At 38.8% G+C, this 15,219-nt stretch overlaps 1 non-coding gene across 1 annotated transcript; it reads left to right on the top strand.

Annotated features, from left to right (window-relative positions):
- Positions 1-15,112: 15,112 nt before the first annotated feature.
- LOC136225107 (small nucleolar RNA R71) lies at positions 15,113-15,219 on the top strand. Its single transcript, XR_010686842.1, has one exon. It is a non-coding gene; the product is annotated as a small nucleolar RNA R71 (small nucleolar RNA).

Below are 15,219 nucleotides of genomic sequence, written 5' to 3'. Positions count from 1 at the left end.
GATATGTAGTCTTTTGATTAAACATGTATTATAACAAATTGTATGTTTTATCCTAGATTCCATATCACATTTACAGTAATTCCTTTTATCTCTACAGTTTTATATTTTCATAATTACTAATTTCCCCCACAGTGAATCATAGAAACTCTAAGATGTGAACACACGGAAATGGTTCCCTCTTACCATATTCCATTCGTCACAATCTAACTCACTTATTTGGCCACTCCTTTCTAGGCTAAATCAATCATGGTCCTTATAGAGCATCCTTCCAAGATAGCCACATCGTATTATAATTTGAGAATAAGCTAAAGGTCATGGCGATAAAATTTTGAAAACCCACAGTTCATGAAGAGAGTTTCGCACTAGGAAAGGTTGAGATCGTTCTTTTTTCATCTCATGGTCTCCAAGCACACATGATATGAATATATGTATTATAGTGTTCTATCCTTTCCTTTTAAAAGAAGCACATGTCTCTCATTAACACCATACGAAAGCATTGGTTCATATGTACCTAAACATTTAATCCTAGTTCACTTTCTTTGAGGACTATTTTTGTCTATAAAGATAAAAGACCTAAAGGTACTCTCAACTTGTCTTTTAAATTACATATAATCTCTTATATACATGTGCTCTTTTGCATGTATATGATCATCTTGCACTTTAATGAAATAATTTTCATAGTTTAGGCAAGGATGCTTCTATTATAGAACAAGCTCTCGATTTGTTCAAATACAATGCATACTTATATTTGTCACCATGTGACAAAATAATGGTAAACACTCGTTTGAGTGAGTTACTTATCTGTCTATCATGTATAATAATTTTTAATAGCAAATATCAACAAATAACATTCACACTCGTATATTAGAGAAAAAATTCAAAACTTTATTGAATAATATTCAGAAAGTACATGAAATACAAGTATATTTAAATCTGAAATAAACATTGTGATATAACATATTTTACATAAACAAATCTCGTGACAGGTGGCATGCCCTATCACCCTACTTAGGTGTGTGGCGTCGTTCGACCCCTCTCTCAACCCATGTGAAGGCCCCTCTTCCGGGGTTGTCTTATCGTTGTTGTTTTGCCTTTTTTGCCATTGCAGTTGCTATTTGTATGTTTCGAGTCACCACCAATCAGAATCTGGATGATATGGATATGGGCGTGATTGGTCGCCCGATTTGTATGGATTGACTCTGTGTTACTTTTTGGTAAGGATAGATTGTAGAGAGATTCAGATTCACTTTCTCAATTACGTGTAGAAAAATGACGTAATCTCACCCTACCTCGCCCGATAAATCGGTACTATGAGTGGTATTTTGTGTTTTTATGTATGATGTTTTATTGTTTCTTTTACTAAAAGCGAAATGTACATATTAGTGATTTTATTATTCGAATTTCGAGTGCTTTTTTAGGATTTGCTTTAGTTTGAGATTACATATGGAGTATACATAATCGTATTTATTAATATAAAGTTCGGTTAATTTCCCGTATATTGTGTATACGGAAACGAGAAATAAATTTTAAACACAAGTATTTTAGATGTATTATGAAGTGGTTTTAGAATTTTTCTCGAGTTAATTCGAATCGTTTTAGCTTTGATGATTTTTTTGTATATCAGATGCACATAGTGTTATTTTAATCTGCGAACATGACATGTACACGAAAAAATATAAAAGAATTTTTGTATAAATTTATTTACTTGTATAAAACATTAGTTAGATCTAAAATAACATCTCATATTAGTTCTCATTTTTATTCTATATATATATATAATAGAAACCGAGATGGATTATGTATATCGATTTTGAAAACAGGGATCTAAAGATATAACTAAAAAAACAATTTGGATAATGAAAGGAAAAGTTAGTACATATATAATATATAATGAATTTTTACAAAAAAAAACAAAATAAATAAGCAAACATGAAATCAGAGGTCGATCAATTAATTCAATTACCGGTGAATGTTCGATTAATCGACTAATCACTGAGTAATTACTTTTTCCGGTTCCCAATTTGTACAAGAAATGAGAATTATGTGGGGGAAATAAAGATAATAAAAATGGGGCTCAATTTAAGAAATTAGATAAGTTGAGGGAGCAATGGAAATATTTGAGGCTCAACTAAACCAGATTCGAATAGTAGGGGTCGAATTGAAATATGGATGGGTTTAATCGAACGTAATTTAAACAATTAGATTAATTTTGTAAGATGAAGAGCAAATAAGACAGTTTAATGAGCATGCTCCTGATCTGGAGGATGAATTGGGAAGCCTACATGGTTCAGACAATAAGAGGCCTGAACCAAATGTGCAGTATAGGGCTGACATTAATGTTAAGTTGACTATAGGGATGAGATTTATTGTCTGGTATACCATATAGGAATGTAGTTGCTACCATCTATATGAACAGGGAGCAACCCGATCAATATGTGCACAACTACTTCTTGAAGTCAACATACATAGTTGTATACAATCATCCATTCAAGCATGTGCCTTCAAAAGAGGAGTGGGAGAGGATCAATTACCCAGATATGTATCTCTAGATCATGCAAAAGCCCCCTAGCAGGCCTAAAAAAAGAATTAGACAAGTTAATGAGCCTAAAAATCCTTTTAAGGTTTCTAGAGCAGGAGGTAATGTTAAATGTGGTAAATGTAACCAAGTTGGGCATAATGCTAAAGGTTGTAAAGCGGGAGTAACATGTGAAAGTCCATGGCATAGAAGAACTGGGCAGACTGCACATATGACTGTTTTTTGGCTTCTAATATTGCTGTGTTTTTTTGGTTTCTAGTATTGTTGTATTGACTTATCTAGAATTTTTTTATTAAAGTTGAGTCCAGAGAGAATGGGTGGCAGACCAAGAAAGAATAATCCTAAAACAGGCAGTACTAGTCAACCTACCCTAGCTCAATAAGTGAATACAGATGTTGGATCAAGAATGGAACAAAGTCAACCAATTGTAAGCTCTATGTTCAACTTATTATATGTTATGTTCAACCCTGACATGCATATTAAGCCTTGTGTTTTGTGCCTTAAATGGTCTATCATGGGTGCAAGTAGGGGCAGTGGCAAAGGAAGTACAAGTAGGGGTCGTGGTAGATGAAGGGCAACCCAGTCACAAAGTGAAAACACAGCCATGCCTCCATAATAGTTCAAACTACCAAGAGCAAGTAATTATGATGCAACAATTATGTCATCAGCACACAGAAGTGTTGAACCAGAACAGATAGTGTCCAACAGGGTTGTGCGCCCAAGAAAGATAGCATGCCTTGAAGAACTGGCAATAAGTTTGGGTGATGGGGGACCTTTTGGTGACAAGTGTAGAGGTTGTTCTTGTTTCGTGTGATGGGGGGCTTCCTGTTTTGTTTTGTATGTACATTTTGGACAAGTTTTTGGGTCATGTACCTTTTGGACAAGTTTTTGTGTCATGAAGAAAACAGTTTCAGCTACTTGGTATAGTTGTTGTTTACCAATCAACAATCTTTTCATCTTTATGATTATAGCTTATTTACTATGCTAACCCAATCAAACAGAAATGAACAATAATGAACCCTAAATTAACCAACAATTAACCATAATGTTCATGTACTCCAAATTAACCAACAAATAACCACAATGTTCATTTCTCAATCAGTAGTAACTTGATCCAATTAACCAGTGCATGAACCAACCAAATTAAGCAGCAATTAACCAACCATATTAAGCACAACTTAAACAGTGCATAAACCACATCATGAACTAGTTCATTAACCACGCCTGATTAGCCACAAATTAAGCACCAATTAACCACACACACAAAGTAATCACAATTAAACACCCTTTTTTCATTCATTCACCTTTACTAGTCATAGAATATACAATTACACAAATTAAGCACCAATTACCCAAAACTTCTTCCTCATTTGGGCATTACATCAAACACCTAACTTACAACCTTCAAGGCAGCAAACCAACCTTTACAACATAATCATTTTCCCTAACACTTATGGAACTAAACAGTAACATAACAATCAAGAACAAAATCATAACTCCTAGTACCACTATGCCAAAACCCCCTTCAGATGACGGTTAAAAACCGTCATCCTGTAAGATATAAATCTGTCACAGGGCTCGCTGCCATCTGATGATACTTCAGATGACGGTCGCGTTTTGTCATCCGTAATAGCCTCACATGGCAGCGACCAAATAACGACCTGTCATCTGACCACTAATTATATGGGTTTAACTAATAACAAATGTCATCGAATATATGCTCTCATGACACCATTTTTAAATAATCTGTCAAAATATCAAGTTAAAATGAAGCTATTATGTTAATGTTATGACCGTTTTTATTTTCATGACTGTCGTTGTAACGTAATTCATATGACATATTTTGTATTAAATCCTATTGTTGGAACGTAATTAGTATGACATTTTCTTATAAGAATTTTGTCATTGTTTTTTTTACCTCTTTCATGAACCTGTATAAATAACCAAAGTTTCTTATAAATAATGTGCAAATAACCTTTATATATAACAATAAACTTGTACATATATGAAGATCACGATCCTAACCAAAGGTTTGCCATTACAAAGCTAACATTTAACTATGTAAGAAGCCTAAAAACCTAAACTTTGAATCGCATGACTTGTTATGTCCATTCTTTGCAGGTTTTCTTCCATCCCTTTGCTCCCTGCAACATAAAATACACAAGCTAATTGAGTGCTGACCTTCAAAGTATAAAGATAGATGCTTGAAATATGGTCAGCAAACTTTAGTTATTGAAGTATTCAATGAATTAATCAGCAAAGCAGTTGTTTTGTTTCAAGTAATAGTATAGAAACAATAAAGGAAACCAACAGGTTCATGTGGTGAACAATTTGATATTATTGCTGATCAAACAACTTATAATTTCATGGTTGTGATATATAGTTTGACAAGACGGATAAGCGAACAACTCAAAGTGAAATATATATAAAGAGCAAAGGAGCAGGTTAATAAGTGCAAACACATCAGGTTCTGCTAATGAACTTGTTTTCCTCTTGATCAAAGCTGCAATTTCATCAATGGATCAACTTAAGAGAAATTTCAATCAATGCTCATTGAACAAGATCCTAGAGAACTACATGTACTATAAGTGAGAGAGGTAGATCATTACCAGTAGTAGAACATTCAGCGTCAAGATTACAGCACCAGCTGCAAGCAGTGCAAATGCAACTGCAAATACCTTAGACTCAAAAACAATACAGAAGTTGTTAGAAAGCATTTGGCTTCCAAAACAGTAAGAGAAAAACTTTGAATAGTATATCATGCTAAATCACAAGATAATTGACTTAATTGGCCAAATTGTTACACCTGAAGATAGGACAAAGGTAAAGGAAGCTCAAGTAGAAGATAATGAAAACCAAGTATGATAACATGCTTATGATATGCTTTTCATATCTTATACTACCATCACAATTAATTGAAGTAGCAGTCCTACTTAATCTCAAGAAGGGATACATGTATAGATGCAGTAAGTAGAAGGTAACAATATTGCAGGTGTTGTCCTCTGAACAGACTCTAGCAAGTGCACTAGATACAAGTAATAAAGTGATAAATAGAGTATCATCTCCACAGGGATTGAGGACCAAATTTTACTAGAAAAACCTTGTAGAACAGAGTGTTCGTGGTGTGTGAATTCTTTATATTGAGAGATATTGTGAATGGGTAACAAAGTAAATGATTCAACTTATAAAAAGGAGTATTTGATAATGATAAAAGGTAGAACAGGCTAGGCCACAGCAGAACATGTTACTTTCAGTCTCTAAACATCCTATTTATTCATGAATGATGTAAAGTGAAGTCAAGGTCTCTGCTTTAATGCTCACTTTAGTCAACTCTCGTGTGTTCTTAAGATTCTAAGATGTACTACAACCTTAAGCGTCCCTAAAGTTGGTTCTTTCTTGCATTACGATCGAAACAGCATTTCTATTAAGAAAACCCTTGATACAACCCCCTAACATTCCTGCTTCGGGGTTTGGACGTTTGAGAAACGGTTCCGTGAAGATGAAAGCAGTTCCCTATCATTCATCTAACACTAACATACATGCATACAGCAATAGAGTGATAACTTTCTCAAACACAATATAATATATCACCATTCATTCATAAATAAGAAAATAGAAAACTTACATAACAGGCCCTAACTGGCCTAACCCGTTCAAAATGACTACTCACTCATACTGCCGAGTGAACAGTCTGCTTCACAGTTATAGAGCTCCATCAATGGAGTTTCTATCTTTCTTGAGAGCTCTCTCTCTCTCTCTCTACCAAAATATCTGTATTTTTAGTTCATAACAGAGATCCCCTTTTCCTTCCCCCACTACGTCTATTTAAGGGAAAAGAAAAGGTCAAAACGGTACTGAAAGTATTCGAGAAAATATTACAAAAACCAACCAAATTGTTCACAAATCCTAGAATGCTAGAAGTGGTTAAGATCCTTTTGACCCTTGAACACTCAAGGGTCGAACTTTCTTGTCATCGTGCTACTTTTATCTGCCCTTATCTGCCTTTCCTACCTGCCGCTCCTGATGTCTGTCCTATCGCTATCCATCATCAGAAATACCTGCATTAGACCATTGGTTCGAAGGTTGCCCATCTCCTTATGGTATGCGCAAAACAGGCTGCTTACAGTCTGTTCGACTTAATCTTTCCTCATCTGCACAAAAACACTTATAAGACCTTCTTTCTCGTAATTTAACCCTAAAAACACCCTTAATTCATTATAAATAACATGTTAAATTGTAGTCAAATTCATGCCTAACAAATACCCCTAAATTGAATCTTTGCTTGTCCTCAAGTAAACAACAGATAGAAAACAAGTTAACCATAGGGAAAGAGTTAGGAATGAAAGAATATGGAAAAAGGGTTTGAGGAGATCACAGAGAGGAAGGGATTTATAATAGATCATTTGTTCTCGGAAAATATCAACAGAAAAACGCAAATCACGATATTTAATGAAGTTATGCCAGTGTTTGATCGTGTAACCTTACTCAAAAAATTCCTCAAAGCTTAAAGTTAGACCTCAACTTTCAAAATGAACAACCACTTTGCCTATCATGCCTCACTAAGGAATGGATGTTTCACTCACTCTCGTATGGCTCTTTTCGCCATGAGGAAGGGAATGCAACTTCACTCCTCAGCTCAGTAAATACACCAGTAGGGTGTGAGTTTGCTTCTTGGTCCTATTTCTATGGATCAAAATTTTCCAAACAGAGTCCAAAGGTCTTTTAATGGTTGTAGAGCAAGGTTAAGGTTCAGGTGTGGGAGTGAATGGCTTTTGTGTGTAAGAGTTCTGTCCTCATGCACTTCACACCAATCCTTTATTTCTCACATACAACTTTGCACAGCTTGTTTTAACAATTGACTTCCCCACTCTTTTATTAACTCCTACCACTAAACAACCAATTCCAATGATTTGGGCACACATCGTGGTAGTGTGCCATAAATGAAGAGGTTCTTTACTGATTTTTCTTTTTCCTCTCATTCATTTTCTTTTATTCACTATTTCATTTTAGTATGCGCTCGAGTTTCCTCAGCCAATTTATATGTTCAACTAGCACCGCTTTCATGAGGCAGATTCTCGGCTTTTTAAGCTCAAAGTGAAGGGATTATGGTTATTCACAGGCTAAGTTAACGAAAAACATGGGTACGGCTCAAATGGTTCATCTTACTGTATGAGTGCAATGCACGGGTTAAGTCTTTTACATGGTTGAGTTAGGTGCCTAATGCCTTTATCATTCTAGGTTTGTCAAAAAAAATTCCATTTCTATAGGGCATACCAAAGCAAATTCTCCCTAAAGATGGTAAGTACTGGCCCACTCTTTAAAGAATCAATGCATTTTAAATGCAATTGCAGGCTCAAGTTCTCACTGTTTTGGGTTTTCATGCATTTAGGCAAAAGGTCCTTCTCGTGAAAGTTGATTTAGAACTTCAAAAATTTTGGAACTTCAAGACTCGGGAATTTAAGATTAACACAAGGCTATCACCACACATCTCAATCATAACAAGCGCAATCTGTTTAGTGATTACTGCAGAGACTAAACAATCGCAACACTAGAATGTTTACAAGAAAATGAACATAAACAAGGAATATTTACTTAGGACAGTTAAAGATTTCCATTTGTACATGCCAAAGATCACAGGGGGATAACTTGTTATTCAGAAAATTATACTACACTAACAACCTGTTCAAACCTTTATCATGTTTATGCACACAGATATTGTAATGTCCCACCCCCAAATTAGAACGGAACATTGTCCTCAATGTTATTATTAACAAAAGCATAAGAAAAACAGCATAATCATGATAAAAGTCGAGTGTAAACAAATGCAAAGAAGGGGTATAAGTGTTACCAGATGCTTGGATAGCGACAAATTGAATGATCAAACGGGCGGGGAGAGAGAGGAATCAACCTCTCTATCCGCAGCGGGATTATTGCCATCCCCTTTCGAGGAGGCAGCGGCATTGGCAGTTGTTTCAGTTTTAGCTCTTACCGGACTCTTGATTGAGGCACCAGATGGACTCTCCTTCCCATGTTCTTCCACACAAAGGTGTTTGAGCAGGTCAATCTCGCTTTGTTGCACGGCATTTTGATGTTCCAGAGCAAAGATCTGCTCTCTACAAGCGTGGGTTTGTGCAAATAGGGCATTGAACTTGGACAGGATGTCTTCATTGGAGAGTTTGGCACATTTCTGGTAAAAGCCAAGATCCTTGGCTTGCTCGATTTGCTCAAACTTGGATGACACCGATACAGTAGGCTCATTTTTCCTCTTCCGACTTTCAACCCTTTTGGCCTCCATAAAATCGGACATCCAGACCCACTTCCCATTCACCATCCTCCCGAATAGCATGCTCTGAAGGCTTTTCAAATCGATTTGGTCCGGGTAGTTGACCACTGTGAGCCGATTCTTGTCTTCTGGCTTGAATACCCCTATGGCCTCTGCTATTCGAGTCACAATCCTGCCACAGCATATGACGGATGAGTTTTTCCTTCCAAAAGTGCTAATGTACTCCCCGAACCAAAAGCCAAGGTTCATTCTGTGCCCCTGCACCATACTCCAAAGAGCCGTAAGGTCTGCGTGAGGGATAGTGGCATGGTTCTCACGCGCGAAAATGGTGTCGGACACCAGTTTATGCAAGTACCGGATGGTGTAGTCCTCAATACCAGATGCTTTGGATGCACTATCGTCGTAACTTGGCTGGCCAGAGATTGAGCGCCAGAAAGTCGTTGGGTCAAACTCGTCCGGGGTTTTGGTGAAAGCCCCTTTGTACCCGTCAGACTCTAAGTCATCGTCATTCGCAGCGCCGAGGAGGTTATTAAATGTGTTCAAGGATGGCCGTTGGGTATGGGTCATCAGCCGGAAACTGAACTTTCCTTCTTCATCTGGGTCGGTGATCTCAGGATCATGTTTAAAAGTGGCTAGAAACTCCAAAGTGAGTTCCTTGTACGCTAGTTCCTTCATCTCAAAGAAGCAGCCAAAATGGCCCGCTTCCATGGGTTTCTTTACACGTTCCACAAGCTTAAGCTTTTTCAGCGTATCCCAGCATATAGTTCTTACCGGTCCAAATTCGAGCTGAGCCAAATCATCATAGTATTGTTGCACAGCGGCATCCTTAAACTGAGACAGTTTCTTTACCAGTTTCTCGTCAGGTACAAAAGCGATTGTGCTTGTGCCCACCATTTTGCCCTTCGCTTTGTCTTTCTTTGTGCCTTCAACTTTAACTTGTTTCCCTGAACCACGAGTCCTCATCCTGCGATAGCGACTAAATAGGGACACCCAAAGATAATTATCAAACACAATATGGGGGATGGTGTGAAAGAGACTGTAGAATAATTTTTGAACTAGGGTCCGCAATACAGTCAATCCTTTAAGTAGAAAGACGAGTGAAACGGCATGTTGCCAGAACCGTCATTATGACGACGTTTCCATGAGCGCCACCTGTATGTATGGTTGTGGCAACAGCCGCGTCCAGTCGAAAAGATGCTTGGGGCAGCAAACGGTTACTTTTTGAGTTTGAATTTACTATACCCTACCTACTTTGGTTTTACCGAGAGAGGTGCAACTGGTAGAGTATAATAAGTACCAAACGAACAGATCGATTTGATGTTCACTTTATTTTACCAATGGACTTCTCCCCAAAATATCATTCCAATCTACTTTTTCAAACAAGTAAAAAGTTAAAACTTTACCCATATGGAAGGGTAAAAGTTTTACATCTTTGCTCGTTCAAAGGAATTAACTTAATTACGGACCATCAGATGACACAGAATTAATCTTAACCAGACTAAGCAATGCTAACTAAAATTTTTGCAAAACTGTAAAATAAAGTATGAAAGTGCAAAGTTACTCGTGCTACAATTGGTGTTTGCAGCGGACACCCTGGTCTTGATTCTATTGGCTCGAGGGGTCCTGGAAGTGGACAGTGTCAATCTTCCTTTTGTGATCATTCTCGAGATAAGGTTTTAACCTTTGCCCATTCACCTTGAAAGGTTCATGACCCTCCTTGCCAATTTCCACTGCCCCATGACCGAACAGTTTGTTCACCGTATACGACCCTGGCCACCTTGATTTCAGCTTTCCAGGGAACAGTCTGAGCCTTGAATTGTACAAAAGGACCCTCTGTCCTTCTTGAAAGGCTTTCTCCTGGATTTTTCTGTCGTGCCATTTCTTGGTCTTCTCCTTATAATTCACCTCATTTTCATAGGAAAATAGCCTGAATTCTTCCATGTCACAGAGTTGCAATCTTCTTTGTTCGCCCACAGCCTGTTTCTCAAAATTCAAGAAAGTTAAAGCCCAAAAAGCTCTATGATCCATCTCTACTGGAAGATGACAGGACTTTCCATACAACAATCTAAATGGGGACATTCCAATGGGTGTCTTATATGCAGTTCTATACGCCCATAAAGCATTGTCAAGCTTGTTTGCCCAGTCTTTCCTAGAATTGCCAACGGTTTTTTCCAAAATTCTTTTTATTTCACGATTTAAAATCTCCACCTGTCCACTAGTTTGTGGGTGGTAAGGCGTGGCAATTCTATGAGAGACTCCAAGCTTGCCCATCAGCTTTTCAAATTGAGGATTGCAAAAGTGGGTTCCTTGATCACTAATGATCACTCGAGGGACACCGAATCGAGCAAAATCCTTTTTAGGAATTTTACAACCACACGAGCGTCATTGGTGGGACTAGCAATTGCTTCAACCCACTTGCTCACATAGTCGACTGCAACTAAGATGTATTTATGCCCAAAAGATGTAGGGAATGGTCCCATGAAGTCTATGCCCCATATATCAAATATTTCACAAACAACAATGTTATTGAGGGGCATGGCATTTCAAGCTGAAATATTGCATGTTCGTTGGCACTCATTACAAGTGCGTACAAATACATTGGCATCTTTGAAAATGGTTGGCCAAAAAAAACCTGATTGAAGCACTTTGGCTGCAGTTCTGCTCGCGCTATGATGTCCTCCTGCTTCTCTATCGTGACAATGGCTTAAAATAGCCTGTCCTTCCTCTTGAGTGATGCACCTGCGAATGATCTGATCAGCGCACAACCTGAAAAGATAGGGTTCCTCCCAAAAATAATATTTGATTTCTGCATAAAACTTCTTCCTTTGGTTAGTGGACAAGTCATGAGGTTTAATTGAACTAGTAAGGAAATTAGCAATGTCAGCAAACCATGGAGCAGGCTGTATAGTGTACAGACGCTCGTTTGGAAAATCTCTACAATTTCTGGTTGTTCCTGGATGTTCGGATGAGAAATTCTGGACAAATGATCAGCAGCTACATTTTCAGTTCCCTTTTTGTCCTTGATCTCGAGATCAACTTCTTGGAGTAAGAGTAACCACCATAGCAGCCTTGGTTTCGCATCTTTTTTTGCAAACAGGTAGCGTAATGCAGCATGGTCTATATAGACAATGACTTTTGACAAAACCAAGTAGGGACGGAATTTGTCAAAAGCATATACTACTGCAAGAAGCTCCTTCTCTGTAGTGGTGTAGTTCTGCTGCGCCTCGTTTAATGTTTTGCTAGCATAATAGATAGGCCAGAACTTCTTCTCAATCCTTTGCCCAAGAACAGCTCCTACACATGTATCGCTAGCGTCACACATCATCTCAAATGGTTGTTCCCAGTTGGGTCCTGCCAGTATGGGTGAGTTGATCAGCTTGCCCTTCAATAGTTCAAATGCCTTGAGGCAGCTTGTATCAAATGAGAATTCCACATCTTTATGTAGCAAGGCTGACAAGGGTAACGCGATCTTTGAGAAATCCTTTATAAACCTTCGGTAGAACCCCGTGTGTCCAAGGAAACTTCTCACATCTTTGACACTAGTTGGAACGCCTAGTTTCTCGATTACTTCCACTTTGGCCTTGTCCACTTCCATTCCTTTTTCAGAGATTTGATGCCCGAGAACGATGCCACCTGTAACCATGAAGTGGCATTTCTCCCAGTTTAGGACTAAATTGGTCTCCCTACATCGCACTAGCACAGCCTCCAGATTGTTCAGACAGCTTCCAAATGAGTTTCCATAGACGGAGAAATCATCCATGAAGATTTCCACAGTCTGTTCCACCATATCGTGAAATATGGACATCATGCATCTCTGAAACGTGGATGGGGCATTGCATAATCCGAACGGCATCCATCTGTAAGCATAGGTCCCATAGGGGCAGGTGAAAGTTGTTTTCTCTTGATCTTCACAATGGATAGCAATCTGATTGTACCCTGAATATCCGTCAAGGAAACAGTAAAATGCATACCCTGCCAAACGTTCTAGCATCTGATCAATGAAGGGTAACGGGAAATGGTCTTTCCTCGTTGCCTCGTTGAGCTTTCGGTAGTCAACACACACTCGCCATCCTTTTATGGTTCTGGTGGGAACCAACTCATTTTTTTCATTGAGAACTACTGTGGTTCCTCCTTTCTTTGGCACAACATGAACAGGGCTCGTCCAGACACTATCAGAGATGGGATAAATGATTCCTGCATCCAACAGCTTGATCACTTCTTTCCATACAACCTCCTTCATGTGGGGGTTCAGTCTGCACTGTGGCTGGACAAACGGCTTATGATCTTTCTCCATCAGAATTCTATGAACGCAGACTGTCGGACTAATACCCTTGATATCATCAATTTTCCACGCAATAGCATCCCTGTTTCTTCTTAATACCTTCATGAGTTGAACTTTCTGATCAGGGGTTAGTTTTGAAGATATAATCATCAGGCTTCCGCTAGGTGGTTCAAGAAACGCATACTCTAGGTGTGATGGTAAAGGTTTTAGTTCGGGTTTAGTCAATGGCACAGTGGGTATTTTAGGCGGTTCTTGATGAGTAGGGACAGTGGGATCAGGAGGAAGTGTTGACAAATTGGTTTCAATGGAACATCTTGTTCCTTCACATAAATTCACTTCTTCTCCCAAAAGAGCCTCCAGAGTGTCCTGTCCCTGTTCCTGCGAAGTAGAAAGACTTTGGAAATCATCTAAGAAACAACATGTGTCATCACTAGTGTTAGCTCATCTCATAGCCTCATTCATTTTGAAAATGATTTCCTCCCCATTAATTCTCAAAAATAGTTGTCCCTCTCCTACATCAATCAATGCTTTACCCGTTGCTAAGAACGGTCTACCCAAGATAATAGGAACATGCAGGTCCTCATCTATATCCATTATGATGAAATCAACAGGCATTATGAATTTTCCTACTTTGACCAACACATCTTCCACTACTCCCCTAGGGTAACATACCGACCTGTCAGCCAACTGAATGGACATTCTGGTTGGTTGTGGTTCTCCTAGTCCTAGTTTAGCATACACAGAATATGGCATAAGGTTTATGCTAGCTCCTAGGTCACATAGTGCATTTTCAATATTTAACTTGCCAATTGAATAGGGAATAGAAAAACTCCCTAGATCCTTCAGCTTTTTCGGAAGCTGCTGCTTGTTCTGGAGTATTGAAGAACAGTCCCTGTTTAGTTGGATCATCAAGATGTTTTCCAACTTCTTCTTGTTTGACAAGATATCTTTTAAGAACTTCGCATATATAGGCATCTGAGCAAGTGCTTCCACGAAGGGAATGTTGATATGCAACTTCCTCAAGGTGTCCAGCACTTTTGAATTTCGCTCTTCAAGCTTCTTGTTTATCAGCCTAGCCGGATAAGGTACAGGTGGCACATAGGGCAAAGGTGGTTTGTACCTCTTTCCTTGTTCCTCCTGGTCCTGATCAACAGTCAATTCTACCCCGATGGGTTCTTCTTGACTAGGAACAGCTTGTTTCTTCTCTTCTTCAACATTTCGAGAGGTACCTGCACACTCAGCATTTTCATCAGTAGGAAAAGGAGGGTGAGTTTTCTTACCAGACCTCAGAGTGATGGCCATGACATCTCCTTTGGGGTTTGGTTTGGTGTTACTTGGCATTATCCCTTTTCCTTTTGACGAAGATGCAGCAAGTTGATGGACCTGTGTCTCCAAATTTTTAATTGACGCTTGTGTCTGCTTCATGAATTGCATCATCATGGTCTTCATGTCTGGTTCGATATCTTCCTTTGGTGGAACAGGCTGTTTGTAGTGTTGTTGAGGTTGCCTCTGGTACTGTCCTCCTTGTTGCTGCTGATACCTTGGTTGTTCCTGATTCGGCTGCCCGGTCCATCCGAAGTTTGGATGATTTCTTGTGGCTTAGTTTGGTGGGTTCCTTTGATTATATCCAGCATAATCACATTGCTCCTGCTCACCTTTCCCTTGCTTGACTCCAGGACAGTTTATGTTGAAATGAGGTCCTCCACAAAAATCACAAACATCATTGAATGGCGGTTCGCTGTGAATGGATGATACATTAATCTTGTTGAGCTGCTTTGCAAGCTGTTCCACCTGGGTGGTCAGTTTTGACACAACATCATCATTCCCCGCTCTTTTTCCTTCACTCCTAACTGAGTGCCAGTTATAGCTCGTGCTTACAACTCTCTCAATAAGGTTGTACAAGGCTTGTGGTTCAAGATCTTCAGGGTTACCATTGCCAATGGATTCAATCTGGATTTTATAAATGTTGGTGACTCCATTGTAAAAATTCTGCACTTGCATCCACATGGGGATGCCATGATTTGGTACCCTTCTTAATAATTCCTTGTACCTTTGCCATGCCTCGGCTAAGGATTCATCCTCTTCCTGCACGAAATGGGATACCTCATTTCTGAGTTT

This window comes from Euphorbia lathyris, chromosome 3 (genome assembly GCF_963576675.1).
Source record: "Euphorbia lathyris chromosome 3, ddEupLath1.1, whole genome shotgun sequence".
Lineage (NCBI taxonomy): Eukaryota > Viridiplantae > Streptophyta > Magnoliopsida > Malpighiales > Euphorbiaceae > Euphorbia > Euphorbia lathyris.
The sequence above is the reverse complement of the archived record's forward strand: the minus strand, read 5'-3'. Positions and strand labels throughout refer to the sequence as shown.